This window comes from Sceloporus undulatus, chromosome 3 (genome assembly GCF_019175285.1).
Source record: "Sceloporus undulatus isolate JIND9_A2432 ecotype Alabama chromosome 3, SceUnd_v1.1, whole genome shotgun sequence".
NCBI classification, from domain to species: domain Eukaryota; kingdom Metazoa; phylum Chordata; class Lepidosauria; order Squamata; family Phrynosomatidae; genus Sceloporus; species Sceloporus undulatus.
In genome coordinates this window covers 226,424,974-226,442,716 of record NC_056524.1, presented here as the reverse complement: position 1 = coordinate 226,442,716, position 17,743 = coordinate 226,424,974, and the positions used below count along the sequence as shown (strand labels likewise).

At 40.6% G+C, this 17,743-nt stretch overlaps 1 protein-coding gene across 14 annotated transcripts in view; it reads left to right on the top strand.

Moving 5' to 3' along the window:
- Nucleotides 1-17,743, top strand: part of PIK3CB (phosphatidylinositol-4,5-bisphosphate 3-kinase catalytic subunit beta) — a 131,804-nt gene that overhangs the window by 16,382 nt on the left and 97,679 nt on the right. For 7 of the 14 annotated variants that reach the window (XR_006102830.1, XR_006102831.1, XR_006102829.1 and 4 more), the window contains exons 2-4: nucleotides 1,790-1,856; nucleotides 12,601-12,682; nucleotides 13,892-14,016. The gene's annotated coding sequence lies outside the window, so the exon portion shown is untranslated. Of the gene's footprint in view, nucleotides 1-1,789; nucleotides 1,857-9,712; nucleotides 9,855-12,600; nucleotides 12,683-12,717; nucleotides 12,737-13,891; nucleotides 14,017-17,743 lie in introns of those variants that run through there. The other 7 variants (XM_042457165.1, XM_042457160.1, XM_042457164.1 and 4 more) reach the window with 4 other exon arrangements.

Sequence of the window (17,743 nt, the reverse complement as noted above, 5' to 3'; positions counted from 1 at the left end):
CAGGCCACTTGCAAAGACGTATACTGCATAGGGATACATTTGGGTGATGTGATTCATTATGAGTCTGATTTCTCTCTCTTGCCTCAAGTGCAATCAAAGTAGACTAGTTTGCAATACAGTAGGTCAGCCTTAACCAACCTGGTGCTATCCAGATGTTTTGGATTTCAGCTCCTGTCATATTCAGTAGCATGGAATGTTCTTTCTTCAGTGACAGGCATCTTGAACTGACATGTTGATTAAGCTATCAACATGCCACAACCATAAGATCTTTCCTAGTTCAACATTGCCAATTTACTACAAATAGGCCTCAAACCCCACAGTTTTATGCTTTGACTTTGAGACAATAGGAAGACCATTTTTAGTATAGCTTTAATAACACATCAACATTACTTTTCTAATCTTTTCAGAATTATTTTCCTAATCTTTATGAGTTCTAACTTGCTTTTAAATTTTGTTTTAAGAAACTGAAGTGTATCTCAGCAGAAACACTCTATTTGGAAATGTGTCAGCTGTTGCCAAGATAGAGGTGTTTTCTGACCTTTCTGCAGTGCTGCAGTGTTGTCTGACAGCTTAATCCCAAATTACTACGGCCTAATGATGCCAGGGGAAAAAAAGATTCTTTGTATTTGTCATCACCTCTTGAAAATAAAGAATCAACTTCACTGTTTTGCAGTCTTGTGTTAGGGGGTTCCCTTCAATCACCCTTCCTTTCATACTGCTTTTCTTTTTGCTAATGCCATGAAATCACCAACTATGGCTAGTTATATGAAGTGAGTGAAGACTAGCAAAGCAGTGCAAGACTACCTTTAGCTTCCATGTAAGCCCTATGTGTGAGCTGAGCAAGCTGGTACTGACAATCTCTACTAACCATTGAAAATGATAATTGCACTTTCATCTTCTCCTCCCTCTGACTCATGTTTGAGTTACACCATTTCCTGAAACCACAGCATCCACCTCTTTTCAATGTTTGTGATTCCCTTTCTCAGTACAGAGGCTGGAAGATAATAACTATGGAACCGTCCAGTGCAGGACGGAAAGCTTACCATAGTACAATTTTCTGTGCCTATGATTCTTCTCTTTGCTTATTTATGGTAGCATGATTTGATCAGTGGCTGATGTTGCACAGAAATCTGTCCCATGCTCACTCCCTTCATTTTAAGCATCATCTGAACATATTTTTCCTCTGTGTTGTCTTTATAGATAATGGGAGAAAAACTGATCAGATCACACTTTTTATACAGTAGTAGTAAAAACTATAATCAAAGAGTTGCAATTCTCTCTTTTGCCTCTGTGTTTCATTTTATCTCATTCCATCTTTTCTACGTGCCCTAAAGAATTTCAGTAAACATCATGGTCTCCTCCATTGGCCTAGCAGATTTCTTTCTTCTCAAAAACAGTAGTGTTTTCAATGCCATACGTTGTTGCTAGTTGTAAGAAATCTTACTGTGTGCATACAAGCTGTGATCTGGATTTTCTGGAAATAGGAGAAGACTTTGTAGTGCTCCCACTCATGTTTTCTGATGTAGCACTTTTGGTTTAAAAGTTATATTCAAACACGTTCAAAACTTTATGTGGGAATTATTTAAATGGAAAGTTTGTAATAATGTGGAAGAGAATAGGATTGGCTATCTAACAAAAATGACTGCACCTCCAAGAATACATACATACATATACATATACATATACATATACATATACATATATATATATATATATATATATATATGCGCGCCTAAAGAACATGGTTAATGGTACATCTGATATCAACCATTTATCTTTCTTTTTAAAGGTATAATTGCAAGATTGGTTTGTAGCTGAAGGTTACACCATAGTTTCCTGGTTCAAATGCAACTACAGTGAGTAACTATGGCTTAATATTCTGAATTTTTTAACTTTATTATACATACAAAAAGGGATGAGGGAAGAATCAAGTACATTACTCATTCTTGGTCTGCTAAATGTGGTCTCATAAATTCCTTTGTTATGTCTGAACTGGGCCAAAATGGTGTCAGAGGTACTTAAGAACCTGTAAAGTTGGGATCATGGGAATTGTAGAATTTGTATTTCCGTTCATGTATGTTGCCATTGTCTTGGTTTGAAAAACAATATGATACTATTGCAACAACACAGAAATAAGTCTTGCTACAGTAACAAAATACTTCCAGGATGAACATGCAGTGAATACAGTTAAAACACTGTAGGTTCAATAAGCCTGCCACTATACTTTGGGAGATGACTGAACTCACTTATTGAAACAGAATTATGCTTCTCTTAAATGTTAGTGACAGTGACAACACCACCAGTATGTATTTAATTGCCATGACTTGAATGACTCTTTTGTCTCACAAGTCAAGGATTGAATGTCAAAAACTCTTCGAGTGCTTCAGGTTAGTTTCAGGGTGAATTTCATTATTTGTACAATAGCTTCTGTTAAGAATTGCATTTGTGGATAGAGTAATTATCTGCTTAATGTTCACAGATGTCAATTGTTTGTGTACTCTGGGTTCTTAAAATAGCAAAAGTATATTCAAATATGTTTTTAAGGAAAACCATCACTAGCATATGGTGAAACAATTTTTCTTTTCCTCCCCACCCATCCTTTTGAATGTCATAGATTGTTGTGTCCTTACTGTGTGAGTAATGTACGTTGCTACTTGAATTGTTATTGTTAATTGCCAAACGATCTTCAATTTATAGTAATCCTATGAATGAGAGACCTCCAAGTCACCCTGTTGTCTATAGATCTGCTCAGGTTTTGCAAGTTCTGGGCTACGGCTTCCTTAATGGAATCTATTCACCTCTAATACAGTCTTCCTCTTTTCCTACTACTTTTTACATTACCAAGCATTATTGTATTTTCTAGTGAATTATGCCTTCTCATGATATGTCCAAAGCCTGACAGTCTTCATTTTAGTCGTATTGGTTTTTAGGAAGAGTTCCCACTTGATTTGCTCTTTGACCTATGTATTTGTCTTTTTGACAGTCCATGGTATTTGCAGATTTGCAAAGGGGTTGATGTTCATTCTATCCACTTTTTTTGCTATCTGGTCCGGACCCCCCCTCCCCGCGTAAGGGATACTCAAGCCCCATTCACATGAATGGGGTTCGTGCCTGTGGCGGTGCAGCAACAGTGTGCAGGGCGCACACCATGGGAGCGTGCACCATTGTTTTCTTCCAGCGCGTGCCTCCCTTCTTTCTGGTGTGGGTTCCAGCATATGCTGGAAGCTGCATAAAATGCACCCGCGTATAATGCAGGCACACCTTACAATACTAAACATCAATCTACCAGTGTAGATTGCTTGGTTCTTTTAGGGCAAAGCAGGAGTAACTAATGGGGTGGGCAGAGTAGAATGGTGGATGCTTCATCACCTACAAATCCCAGCTCGTTTATACCAGCCAGGATGACTTGCTGGGGTCGTTGCATGGTAGATCTTGGGGACAAAAAAGAGAGTTGAATTTTATGGTTGGCAGCAGAATTTTGAAGAATGACCAATGTTGTCCCTAGCCAAAGGGACAGGAATTGGGGCCACCTTAAGGACACAAAGAGGCTTTGGATCCAGCAGATCCAAGTCTCCCACTGTCCCCAGAACAACCAGCTTGGAGGGATACTGCCAACAATTGCCATACAACTGGGGAAGGATGTTCCATCCTCCTTGGCCACCAATGGAGCTGCTCCCTGCTAACAGAGAGGCACTACCTCCTCATCCTTCTCCTTTCAGAAACGAGTGGATGGGAGGTTCGGGTTGATTTCTAGCTGGTCAAAACAAAAGCAGTTTCAAAAATACACCCCAAACTGTGTCCCATTCACAACAAAATTGTGCAGAACTTTGCAGGTGAGGTCTAAAATAGTTAGGGTTTTCTTGAAATCAGGTTGGACTTGTTTTTATTGCATAGGCTCAGTCCAAGAAACATTAAGTAAAGGGATCTATCCACTTTGACAAACTCTCCTTTTCATGGCTGAGAATTCATGGCCTTTTTCATTCATTAATTCATTAATTTATTTTTATACCCCAGAGCGGCTTACAAATTGTTAATTACACAGTTCCTTGCCTGCAGGCTTACAATCTAAAAAGAGACATGAAACAAACAGAGAAGGGAATGGCAGTCGGGAAGAGGATAAAGTTCAGTGGCTCTTCTTTCCCTCTGAGGCCAGGGCCATGGCAGATGAAAATGGAGGGCGGGAGTAGGGTTGCCATAAGTCAGGATCTCCAAACCAGGACAAATGTAGGACAACGCTTTCAAATGTAGGACACATTTTTTAAAAATGGAGGGCATGCGAAAAAAATTGATGCTTTTAAAAAAATGTTAATATAAATGCATGTTTCTTAGGCATGATCAAAATGGAGGGCATTTTGGCATTATTCCTAGACAGATGGTAGAAATGTACTTCCCTTTCTGGCCAACCCCCCCTCCCCCCATTCCAAAACACACAACAGCACATTTGGGCATTTGCAAACTGACTTACACAGCTAGGTCTTTGTATGCTAATAATAATAATAATATTGATAATCATGAAAGGTCCCTTTGCCACCTGACTCACACTGGGGGAAGCCGAAAACGTTCCCCCCAGCCCAGAGGCCTACCTTTGGTCCTCTCCTCTGCTGCCTCGGTCTGCCGCTGTTGCTGCTTCTGCTGCTGCGGTGGTGGCTGCCCGCTGCCCTCCCCTGCCCGCCACCTCAGTCCCTCGCTGGCCCACGTAGCCGCAGGAAGTAAACAGAGGAGAGCTCCTCCTCTTTAAGCTGGGTGGCCAATGGGGTCAGAGAGCTGGAACAGCCCCGCCCCCTGCCAGCAGTCACAGACTCCTGAAGCAGGGGGCGGGCTGTTCTGCTATTGGCCAGCCTGCCAGCCAATAGGAGGAGCTCCAGCCTCTGACAGAGCCCTACGTGCGCCTACACAGAACTGTGAGTGTGGGTGCGCGGGGCACAGGGCCCGGTTTGCGGAGCCGAATCACGGTGGCGGCTAAGGCTGCATCGGTGGCGGCGGTGGTGGCGGCGGCCAGAGGAGTGGCCACAGCAGGCCACACAGCAACAGCTGCATTGATGGCAGCGGCAGCGGCGGCCGCAAGAGCAGCCAAAGGCACTGCCGCAGCGGCACATTAACAAAGCCTGGGGGTGGGGGCAAACCCAGGACAAACGCCAAACCAGGGCAGGACCGTGCAGAACGGTCCAAAACCAGGAAATTCCCACCGCCAGGCGGGTTGTGGCAACCCTAAGCGGGAGGGCCTTTCTTCTATCTCTGGGCTAAGCCTGCTGAAGCTGTGCCTTTTCTCCCTCAGGCCAGGATGAGGACAATTGATGTGGAGAGAGGGCCCGTCTTCTGTTTCTGGGCTAGGCATGATGGAGCATTGCCTGCCCATTCTCTCCCTCTGAGGCCAGGACAATGGCAGCTGGAATGAAGGGAGGTTTTATTTTTATTTTTTCAATGTGTATTTTAAAGTGGCTCTATCTACTGATAATCTAAATGGCAGTTCTTGGTTTTTGAACTTTAAGAAGATTGTTTATGATAATAGCAATAGCAAGTACATTTCTGTACTGCTTATACCTAGCCTACGGGGCAGGATTTGGGGCCACCTTAAGGACATGAAGGGCTTTGGATCCAGTAGATCCAAGTCTTCCACTTAAGCTCTCCATAAGTGGTTTACAATATGTAAGCTAATTGCCCCCAACAAGCTGGGTACTCATTTTAGCAACCTCGGAAGGATGCAAGCGTGAGTCAAGCCTGAGCCCTTGGCTGGTATTTTACTTACAAACGTGTGGGTTATGAGTGAGTGGCTGCAGTACAGGCATTTCACCACTGTGCCACCAGGGCTCTGAAGACAACTGTATGTTGTCTTTTGTTTTTGATAGAAAGGTGCAGATAAATGGTTGAAATAAATACAGTATATATAGGTCTAAAATATGTTTCTTGCAAAAATGTTGTTTTATCTAGGGCAATCTCAGTTTCCTCAGCAAATTCAAATAATTCATTAGTGTTCACTTCCAACATATCCCTATGGTCAATCCTTAGCATAAAGAGCAAAGAAGAGATAGGAAGGGGTCTAAGTAATGACATCTTGGGAGAGTAGAGAACATAAGGAAAGCCCTTCTACATTATATCAGTGCCCTGAACACACTGCCTCAGGAGCCTAAGATACAGCAGATTTCCCTTTGTAGGTGGTATGTTCTTGTGTGCCTCTTTGTAGCAGTGGTGGAAGGGTCCATAAGTGTTGCTTCTCCTTCTGAGTCATAGTGAAGGAAGCAAACAGTATTGTGGGTGGAATGGAGACTGCTTGGGATCATGTCTGGTATCCCCTTGGAAATGAAAGAGGGAAATGAAAGAAATAAAAGAGGGAAAATATTTTCTCTCTCTACACCTACACCTCCTGCCCACCAGTGTAAACTTGTGGGGGTATATACATGATGGCAATTCATCAACATTAGACCCTGCATTCTTTGTGCCCTTTTGATTGTTCTTCCCACCTGAATACAAGATAAAACTATGACTCAGTATAAAAGAATAGATACCAATATGGGAATAATGGCAGCTTGTTCAGTTGTCTAGGATATCACTTCTATTCAGCCCAGAAAAGTGAGTAAAGAAAGTAACTGGTTGTATTTGATGTTTTATTTGTTGGATTTAAAGTACTGTAAAATTAGTTTATATGTTTGAAGCCTCATCCATATCCCTTAGCACTGAAGCTGTACCTTTCTATTTTGGGTTTTGTGCACAAAGATAGGTTTGAAAAAAATTAATCCCACTGTTTCCAAGAAGGCCAAAATCATGACAGATATTTTATATAAAAAAACCCTCACACAGTATAAATAGCACACATAATAACATTCAGTTCAGCTCACTGTATTTAGTCAAGATCAGAGGTTATCACAAAATGCCACACACAGACTTTTTCAGTTCAGTTGCTTGATTACATTGTACATTTCAGTTGCATTTCACAATAATGTTTCAGCACCAAGTGAAATCGAGTGCATTTCCTTGATATTCCTTATTCAATTTTCTGGTAAGGCACAGTATGTTAATCACTGTTGGTTGCTTTGTGTTCTTGTTACTTTTAAAATTCTCTGGAAAGTTATCCCTTTCCTTGTACATTTGTGTTCCTTCCAAATAAAAAATATTATATGTAAAACATCCAGTTAAAATGCACTATTTAGACCAGGAGTAGGCAATCTTTTTGAGCTGGGTTGCTGTCCCTCAGACAACTGGGGAGCCAAAGCCAAAAAATAAATAATTAAATAATTTTTTTTTAAAATAAATAAATAAATATATAAATAAACCAGGACAAATGTAGGACAAAATTTTCAAATGGAAGACACTTTTTAAAAAAAACAACGGAGGACACGCGAAACAATTTGCTGATTTTTGAAAAAAATGTTAATATAAATGCATGTTTCTGAGGCTTCTGTAGACAATTGCCCCCCAAAGGCCCCGGCGGCAATCAGCGGCAGGACTGGGCTGGGGCCGGTCCCAAGGCCTCGCCGGGCCGCATCCAGCCCACGGGCCACAGGTTGCCTTCCCCTGATTTAGACTATGATAATTCAATCTAGTGTGTGCATGTGTGTATATATATATATTGGTGCTAAATGCTCTTTGGGGGGGGGAGGTAAAAATAAAATGCAGATATCCAATTCAATTGGCTGAGAACATAATTCAAGGTAGGAATAGTTAATGTAAGCCCTCCATTTTAGTTCTCGCACCGTAACCCTCCAAATCACCTTGTTCTTCAAATGGGGTGAGATGAGGCCCAGTATGCATACAGTATGCATGTATTGGTATGCAATAAAGGACAATATAAAGGAGTGTTCTGAAGAGAATGAAGGTTTTGTTTTGTTTTGTTTTGGGCTATGTAGACTAATTGTTGCATTCCCACACTAGCACACATACCTCTAATTCAGGGATAGGCCTATATGGCCTTCCAGGTTATTTCTGTAGCCTTCCCCCCAGTCCTTCCTGACTTCCCAGATGACCTTTTTCTGGTGAAAAAAGGATGTACAGTATTTTCCTTCCTAGAATCCTCAAGGTATGGCACTTCACCTTTGAAATAGTCTGACAGGCCCCCTGTACTGTTTAATGTTAAGAAGCACAACTTTTTAGAACCTAAACCTGGAAGTTTAGCCATTTCTGGGTTTGCTCCAGTCCCTTCCTCTCTCTCTCTCTCTCTCTCTCACACTCTCTCCCCTTAAGCAACTTGCAGAGCCCCTAGAGAATCCTGGGGCAGAATACTGATCTTGTGCAGTTGCTCACACCAGCCCTAAGTGAACTCAGGACAACTATATGCTAGGGCCCTTTCACATTATACAATTATAGCACTATGATTACACTTTTAATTGCCATGGCTGCCTCCTATGGAAGCCTGCAGTTTGTAGTTTGGCAAGGATGAGAGTTCTCTGGTTGAAAATTCCAAAAGACCTTTTCCTAAACTGCAAATCCCAGAATCCCATGGGATGTTGTCATGTAAGTTAAAGTGCAGTCACAGCGCTATAGTTGCATAGTGTGAAAGGAATCTGGGGAGGCAAAATAATGAGTTTTATCAGACTAGAAATTTAGAAAAGGAGAGGAATTACAGTTTCTCTAAACCGTATGTCTTAGGGCTCCCATAATATTTATTCCGTCAACATTTTGAGTTATACCTTGGTAAGGGACATTTTAATTTTAGACCGTGCTGTGCAATCTCACAGTAGTATGATATGTGTGAATTATGGCCTTCTAAGTCTGTTTCTTATTTAGATGAAACTAAAGTAGTGCAGGAGAAAAATAGGGAACTAGAGAAATTATGTTGCCCACAAATGATTTCAAAACTTTAACAGAAATGTAGCAGCAGGGAGTTATAAGACTGTGTGAAAGATCTTGCAGATAACAGAAAGTTAGATGTTCATTCTGAAAACATTGTTGGAATTAATATATTTGTCAGAACTACAGATGAAGACAGTACATTAACTCCAGCTGTGAGATCGGAGGAGCTTCATATCATTATTGGTTAGCTTATAGTATTACATTGTCTTTTTTATTTGTAGTGACACTTTGTTTTTTGGTTGAGTATTGCATGTGTTTTGTTCTGTACCTCTATCATCCCTAAACAGCATGGTCAGTGCTGTTGGGAACCATGGGAGTTGCAGTCCAAAACATTTGGAAGTAATCTCCCTTGCCTGTTGGAGTGCAGAGTCCACAAAGGAATATTAAAAACTTGTTAGTGGAGCTATAATGGAGTAAAAGGTGCATCTCTCCATTGGTTAATGTAATTTTTTCTAAAATAGTAAGAATGTATTCTGCTTCTGCACAGAAACCTAGGTATTTCTTCTGTCACTTTTTAAAAATAAAAAATAGAGCATTCTTTAAAACATTCTAAACACACAAGAAATAATTTCTAAATGCTCTCATTTTAACAGTTATGTCATTTCTAGTATTCTTGAAAAACACTTACTGGTACTATTACTTAATAGTATGTAACCTACCCCTTCATATTCTAATGAAGTGAGCTTACTGACTGGTAAGGAAGTACATTTCCTGGAAGATGGTTTTTTTAAAAAAAAAACACTGTTGCAGCTAAATAGCTTCAGACCCTTATCTTCACGAGTCTTTAAGTTCTTATGTTAGCTGCAAGGAAATCGGTGGGGCTTACACTGAGAGTTAGAATTGCAGCTCTTGGTGTTTAGCTCTTTATCCCCTGCTGGCCCTTCTAGATTTATTTTCATTTTAACTTCAGGATGGTTTCATAAGGCAGAAAAGAGACTGCAGTGCTTGCTTCTTTTTGGCAAGGATGCTGACTGGGAATTCATCTACTCTACTGGATTGCAGCAGAACCTATTTGCAAAAGCTACAGTATGCTAGTCTGAAAGAGGTTTTATGGACTGGTTGCTTCAAAGGTAATACAGAATAATACTGATTTTTGCTAGATATCAGCAATATTTGCTTTTTATCTTGATTCACAAGCAAGAAATTAACTGTAAGAGGTTATGTGTGCACGTGTTGCTCTCTTTTGTGTTTTCTTTATTTTGGAAAATCATCTGTTAAGTAATGATTATACAGTAGATGTGTGTTTACTCCTTCATACTAGGGCAATACTAAGCTTAGTATTATCATGTTTTGAGTGATTTACAGAGATAGAAACATATAAGTGTGAGCAAGCTGTGTGTGTGTGTGTGTGTGTATGCATCCACATATGTTAGAGGCAGTGGGGCTGGTATGGTATTCCATACCATTTTTTGTAGTTTGTAATTAATGGTGAACTGTATTGCCTGTTCGCTTGTTTCTGCAGCATAAATCCATGGATTTTCATATTGCATGTGCAGCCAGCATGTGTGATCTGCACAGGGCTGTAGATCAGTGCAAAACTGATCAAGGAAATACATGTTGTAGATGTACTGGCATTATGCAGATGGGTATGACTACCATACTGCCAGTGTCTGTCTACATTATACAGTCCTCCCTTCCCTTACACAGGGGATCCGTTCCAGACCCCCCCCCCCCCCGGTAAGGAGAAAATTGCATATGCTCGCACCCCATTGAAAATAATGGGCTGTATGCATGCGGCAGCGTGTGATGGGTGCACCATAGGTGCACGCGACATTCATTACATTGAGCCGTGGCTTCAGCGTATGCTGAAAGCCACAAAAGGGAAGCCCATGTATGGCGCGGGCTCACTGTATTAGGAGTACTTTCATTAATGATGTGTAATCATCAGAGAAGTTATCCTCTGGTTGGATGGGTTATGTAGCTTTCTGCATACAGGTTTGTTTTCTTTTCAATTAGGTTCCTTTACCACTGTGCAGACAATCAACATCACATGCAAATACAGGCTTGGACACTATTATTCAAGGCTTAGTAGCAGGAGTCTCAGGAGAAAAAAAAATTAAGGATGCAATCTTATATTCAGTTACCTTTCTCCCATGGAGTAAGGTAACATGGGAGCTGCAGTGGCAGCTGGTGACTCCCATGTCAGTGTGTTCGTGAATACCGTGTGGATTTTAAGCCACACTTTACAGGAGTTATCCATAATGCTGAATCTATTTTGTGGATAGGGATTACCACCTGGATAGCATGTTTAAAGTTTAGCAAAGTCCTTAATGGATTAACTAAAACACCGCTGGTAATTCTCACTGAACTCATTAAAGGATTGCACTGCAGATTTTATATTTCCTGAGACACTATTTCAAATTTTCATTCAGTGCATATTTGACAAAACCTGTTGTCACTGTCAAAACATCCTGGTGGCATCATTGACTAAGCAGGTCCAGAGTAAATCATCCTGTTGGCAACATTATGTAAGCAGGCCCAGAGTAAATAGAATGAAGCAGGACTAGCAGTCAGACAATGGTTCTTGTGAATTTGGTTGCTGATCCCTTAATCTTCAAGCTATTCTTTTTGCCATTCTGTGTAAAAATAGTATATAAATGGCTTTCCTTATTACATATCCTGCACAAAAAGATTCCCCGATTTACTAGGCAGCACCATATGCAGTCCACAGCATCAGGTAGAGAGTGGTGTTTTGCAGTGCCTCCAGGTTCTTCCCAAAAGCCTGTGTGATGTTTTCAGTCTTTGGGAATGATCAGGAAAGCCAGCCAGACACAGCTAGGTGGCTGAGCTGGACATAGTGAACTGAGCAGAAACTTCATTCTAGTCTTCTCCCTGGCCAAATAATGAAAACAGCTCCCTGCTAGCAATCAGATGGTTCTTGGAGATTATTCCACTTACTCTCCCCCATTTTCTCGAGTAATTAATGTATGGGCTATTGTTGGGTTCAGAAATTATGTATCTTACTGACACCATTTTTCATAATAACTTTAAGCAGCTTTGGCGTGGGAGCTGGATTCACATTTTTTGGAATCCCTTTAAGGGACAATGGGGGTGTAGGCAACCAAAGTTGCATCCAGCTTTGGGGGCTCACTCCCAGGTGGCAAGGTATCAACGCAGTGGCTTTTGCTCAATTGGAATCCCATGTTTGTTATTCCTGAAGTACCCAGCAGGCAGTCTGTGGAAGCAGTCTGTGGCCAGCAGGGCCATGCTGGGCTGAGTATCCTCAGCTGTTACCAATAAAGTTGTGGCCTCTTTTCTTTTCAGAAATGTTACGTGTATTATCTGCTGCAAAGCAGAGGCCCACTCTCATGCAGGGTCCACAGTTCTAGTTTGTTCTGTAGACAGATCACCAATATCTTGCATTTTTCTTCTTCTGTGTATTGACTTAAATCAATAAGCCATCTGTCATTTGTGTACACAAATTATGTGAAGCTCTATCAGGCTGGCAGTTGGCCATTAACCTAAGGCGAAAGTAGAATTTCTTCTTGGCATTGTAACTGCCTTCCCAGATCCAGGCATGCACTTTCAAGCAATCAGGTGTTGGTAGGGGGTGGGGCAGAAAACTGCTGCATCTCTTGCCCGGTTACACCATTGATTGCCTTGTCAGGCCCCCAAGTGCATATTTGTGAGGGGCAAAAATAGAACCTCCCATGGCCAGAGCAGGTTGATAAAAGGGAACAGTGAAGTAAGGTGCAGGGAAGCAGCTAGCTGCAAATTTGTTGTCTGAAGAATCCTAAAGTTTGGTCCTTTGTTCTTACTTTAGCTTCATGCTGATGTGCAAATGGATTAAACTATATTTGTCTTTTCATCTTTCAGAAAAAATAACATTATATGAGGTCTGTAGACAGTTGCATTCCTAAACACACTTCATTTGAAAGCTGTGAGATTTCTTTAAAAGGTAACTTTAGATGGCATCTGTGAATATTTCAATTACATCTTGAAGCATGTTTAAGTAAGTAGGTACATTCATTTGAAAGAAATGGGAATTGAAAAATTAGATTTTCCTTGAAATCAAGTAACAGGGATTTTTGTTTCCTGTGATCTATTTTTTTCAACATTTAAACTGCTTTTGCTTTTACTTTTGAATGGATGAAGATAATATAGTTTAGTGACAGATCATGCAATTACTTGCCATGTGTCTAACTGTGGGGTGTGAGTAGTTAAAAGAGCTCTAAGTCCCTCTACATGTACAGCTTTAGTGAACCATTCACATGTATGCAACATTACTTTAGCAGTGTTGAAAAAGCATTGTACAGCTATAACTACATTATATTTTAAAGTTAATTTCACAATGAGAGTCCTGCCAGTTATAAAAGAAAAACCAAACACAAATCAGTTGCCAACCTTCTTCCCCATTAAAGTATGTTGTTGTTGTTGTTAATTGCCAACAAGTCAATTTAGACTTGTGGTGACCCTACGAATGAGAGATGTCCAATTCAATGAGAGGCCTGTTATCAACAGCCAAGCTGAGTTCTTGCAACTATAGAGTAAAGCATACCTTGTGTTTTTAACAAAGGCAGTGTCTTCAAAATATTTCACCAACCTTAGATGACAGGTGGGGTAAAAATGTTAATACATTTTAAAAATGTCTAGACATGGAGAGGGAAATGGGATGAACTATAGAGGGAGGTTTGCAGTATGGCCTGTGGGAAAGTCATGCCTCCCATTAATGATGTTCCTGAACCCAGATCTGGTTTTTAGATTAATAGAAATGATCCATAAGAGGCAAGCCAATTGTGAATAAACCAGGAGAGGATGACTGTGCAGAATCCAGTAGATTTACTTGATAGTGGTTGATGCTTCTCAAAACAAAACAAAACAAAACAAATCCCACAAAACCCCCACAAAATTTAATCAGGCAGCAGATGTTAAAAATATTGTCACACATTCTGTAATATTGTGGGTGTCAAATAACATTTTCAAAGAGGCTTCACGCTTTATCATGAAAGAGGGAATATCTCTTCCAAGATAACACTTGTTTCCTCTAAACCAGTCCTCCCCAACCTGTTGCTCACCAGAATTGGGAATTCACACAATGGTCCCATATTTTGCAAAATCTTATTACTGTATATTAAAGGCACAACTTTCCTTTTTTCTTTTCTTTTAGGACAGGTGTATCATCTGGTAAAGCCTCCCAAGAATAAAAAGAAACCAAGAGAAACCATGGCTTGCACAAAAAAGCTAATGCAGCCAAAAGGACAATAAAACAACACTCTGCAGAAAGACAAAAATGTAAGCTCTCTTTCTTTTTAAAGGATGTAGTTCCATATGACTGGTTTTATAGTACATTTACTGCACAGAAGAAAAACAGACAGGTGTTAGTACTTTATTCTTAATATTTTAATGTTCTCTGCCAATAAGAGTAATGCCTCTAGTTGTATACATTGTGACTGTTTTGAGAACATTTTAAAAATAAACAGAGTGATTGTCACTGGAGATTTGCACATGGGCAAAAGTGACAGGAGCATAGCAGGATGGCCCCGTCACTATCACGCAATAGCGTGAAGATGATCAGGCATCATGGTTATCACATCATTATCTCGTGAATAAAGGGGAATTCTAGTGACACTTTTTATTCATGGGAAAGTCCTGTGAATAAAAAGTGATGGGAGAATGCCTCTTTATTCATGGGATAATAATGTAATTATCATAACGTTGTGCTGTGTTGTCTGATAATCTTTGTGTAATTGCATGATAGTGACGGGAGCATCCCGTTATGCTCCCATCCCTTTTGTCCATGTGAAAATCTCCACAGACTGAATTGATCTTGCTTGCACCCTTTTGCATGATGTAATGGAAGTGATAGTGATGGTTCTAGCACATTTATTTAGTGCACGTGGCATCTTCTATATGATCAGGAAACCTAATTATTTGGTAGGGTTTGATATATAGAGTCTCACTCTCACCTTTATCTCAAACCATGGGAGGCAGGGCATGGTCAGCCAATGTGTGAACTTGCTCTTCTTATACACTTTTCCTGGATTTCAGTGGAGCATACAAGAATGCCAGTCCTTTGTTGCGTCGTCTTCTTGTTGTTGTGTGCCTTCGAGTAATTTCCAATTTCCAATGACCCTAAGGTGAATATTTCATGGGGTTTGCTTGGCAAGATTTGTTCAAAGGGAGTTTGCAATTGCTTTCTTCTGAGCCTGAGGGAGTGTGACTTGCCCAAGGTCACCCAGTGGGTTTCCATGGCTGAGCAGAGATTTGAACCCTGGTCTCCAAGTCTCCTAGTCCAACACTCAGACTACTATATCAGACATAAAACATTGGATATTAGGTGTATTTTTGGTTATGTTTTGTGTCCAGATTATCTTTCTAAAGAGATCAGTATGGCTTGTTAATTTCACAGCAATAAACGACTGATTTGTTCAAGACACAGGTGCTGTGCAGACAACATAGTAATAAAAAATCAGCATCTGCAACAGAGGTCTAAATCCAGTCCCATGCTAGTAGAGTGAAAATCACTGTTAGCATAGCTGTGCTACATTACATCATTATATAAACAGTAGTGCAACTCCATAACCTAGAATTCTGCATTTGTAACTGATCTGTATTCAAGAACCCTATGTACTGACAACTGTGGTGCTGTTGCTATGATCATAACTACCTCCAAACCTACTTAGGTCCATTATCAACAATTGGGGTTGCAGCTTTGCTTGCTTGTGGAAGGGGGATGAAACTATCATTCACCTGTGTCCTGTTCACCAGCAGAACAGATTGCCTTCTCTCAGTGTGGTTGATGCCCAGTAAAGTAGGTTTGGGAAAGGCTGGGTAAGGTGACACAACAACATAACTAAGTAGCCTGTGTAGAAAGCCATCCTGTGGTTGAATTAACATGGTTAAGGATTGCTGTTTTGCTAAGTAAATAATGAGCCAATGTGGTGTACTGTTTTGAATTTTGTGTTAAACTGTGTGTTGAACTCTGATTCACCATGGTTAAAATCACTGGTCAACCTTGGAAGCCCCACTACATGATTTTGGGCAAGTCCCACCCTCTCAGTGTCAGAGGAAGGCAATGGTAAACCACCTCTGAAAAGCCCTATGATCATGATTGGGTTACCACATGTAAATAATGTTTATGCAGACTCCCTGGGTCTCCAGACTCTTTGCTTTCTGTGCAAGAAGTAGGTTTTGCTGGTGTCTTTGCCATTTTCTTTTTCTTGAGAAAAGGCTCAAATTGACAAATTCAGTCTGTTGTACATTTGTGGTCTTAACATGGATTTAGGCAATAAATTATTGTTAATGCTAACTATAGTTAAGTACTTTCCTGTAACACATTATAACGATTTAACCACAAATGGTATATGAGGGCCAAACCAGATATTATAGGGCAAAGGTGTCCCAGCACTTCAGAAAAAAAAAGTACCTGCAACATTGTAGACTGAAGAGTTGCTTTATTTCTCCACTGCCATCTTTTTTCCTCATACCTTATTCAAGCTTTTTTGTGGCTCCTCTTTAAAAACAAATATTGCAGTATGCATCTGTTATATTATATCTAGTGTTAGGTGCAGAGCTGTATCAATGTATGAGTATTAGATCCTCTGTGTGTGTGTATTGTGTGCCTTCAAGTTGTTTCCAACTTATGGCAACACTAATGTGAACCTATCATGGTCTTTTCTTGGCCACTTTTGATCAGAGGAGGTTTTGCCATTGCCTTTTCCTGACTGATGCAGTGACTAGGGATGGCATCTCTCTTCTAAATGCCTGCTTGGAGTCGGTAATGGACTGGATTAGGGAAAGCAGATTCAGTCTGAATCCAGAGAAAACGGAAGTACTTGTGATAGGTTCCCCTGGCCCGGGAAAGGAAATTTGTCCACCTGTCCTGAATGGGGTCACGCTCCCCCCTGAAGGACTCAGTTCGCAGTCTGGGGGTGCTTTTGGACTCGTTGCTCCACTTGACTTCTCAGGTGGATGCGACGGTCAGAAGCGCCTGTTATCAGCTTCGGCTGATACGCCAGCTGTGACCCTACGTAGGCCAGAGGGACCTTGAAATGATGGTACATGCTCTGGTAACCTCTCGATTGGATTTCTGTAATGTTCTCTACATGGGGCAACCCTTGTACCAAACCTGGAAGCTTCAATTAGTACAGAATATGGCAGCAAGGCTGGTCACTGGATGTTCCAGGGCTAACCACATAACACCTATTCTGCAAGATCTACACTGGCTGCCTATTCGCTTCCGGGCGCAATACAAGGTGTTGGTTATTATCTATAAAGCCCTAAATGGCTTGGGCCCAGGGTATTTGGAGGACCGCCTCTCCCCGTACAATCCGCCCCGCACTCTCAGGTCGGTCGGGAAGCATTTGTTGAGGGTCTCGAAGACGAGATATACATCGACCTCACAAAGGGCATTCTCCATCTCAGCCCCGCAGATTTGGAACACCCTCCCCGACGAGCTCCGTTCCGTCACCTCCCTAGACCTTTTTAGAAAAAAAACTCAAGACTTTTCTTTTTCAACAAGATTTCTCCCATGTATCCTGATATTGTTTTCCCTCGATATGCACATTGTTTTATCCAGCTAGTTTGTATTGGGTTTTAATAGTTGTATGGTTTTAATAGTTTTTAATTGTAATTTTAGTAGTTTTATCATCTGATTATGATTGTAATATGTTATGTTTTATTTTGAATTGATTTGTTTTGTTCTGTTGTACACCGCTTTGATCTATTTTGGAAAAGCAGTCTATAAATAAACTGTATTATTATTATTATGTGACTTACCCAGGGTCAGCCAGTGGTTGGGAATCAAGGCCTGGTCTCCAGAGTCATAGTCCAACACTCAAACCACTATGCCATGCTGACTCTAGGTTACTTATATTCAGACAATATACTTTAGCAGCTGCTTGGTGCTGGCCTTCTCACTTTGGATAAATTCTTGCCTTCAGGCCTAATAAAACGGCTACTCCATTTAAATAATAATAATAATAATAATAATAATAATAATAATAATAATAATAATAAT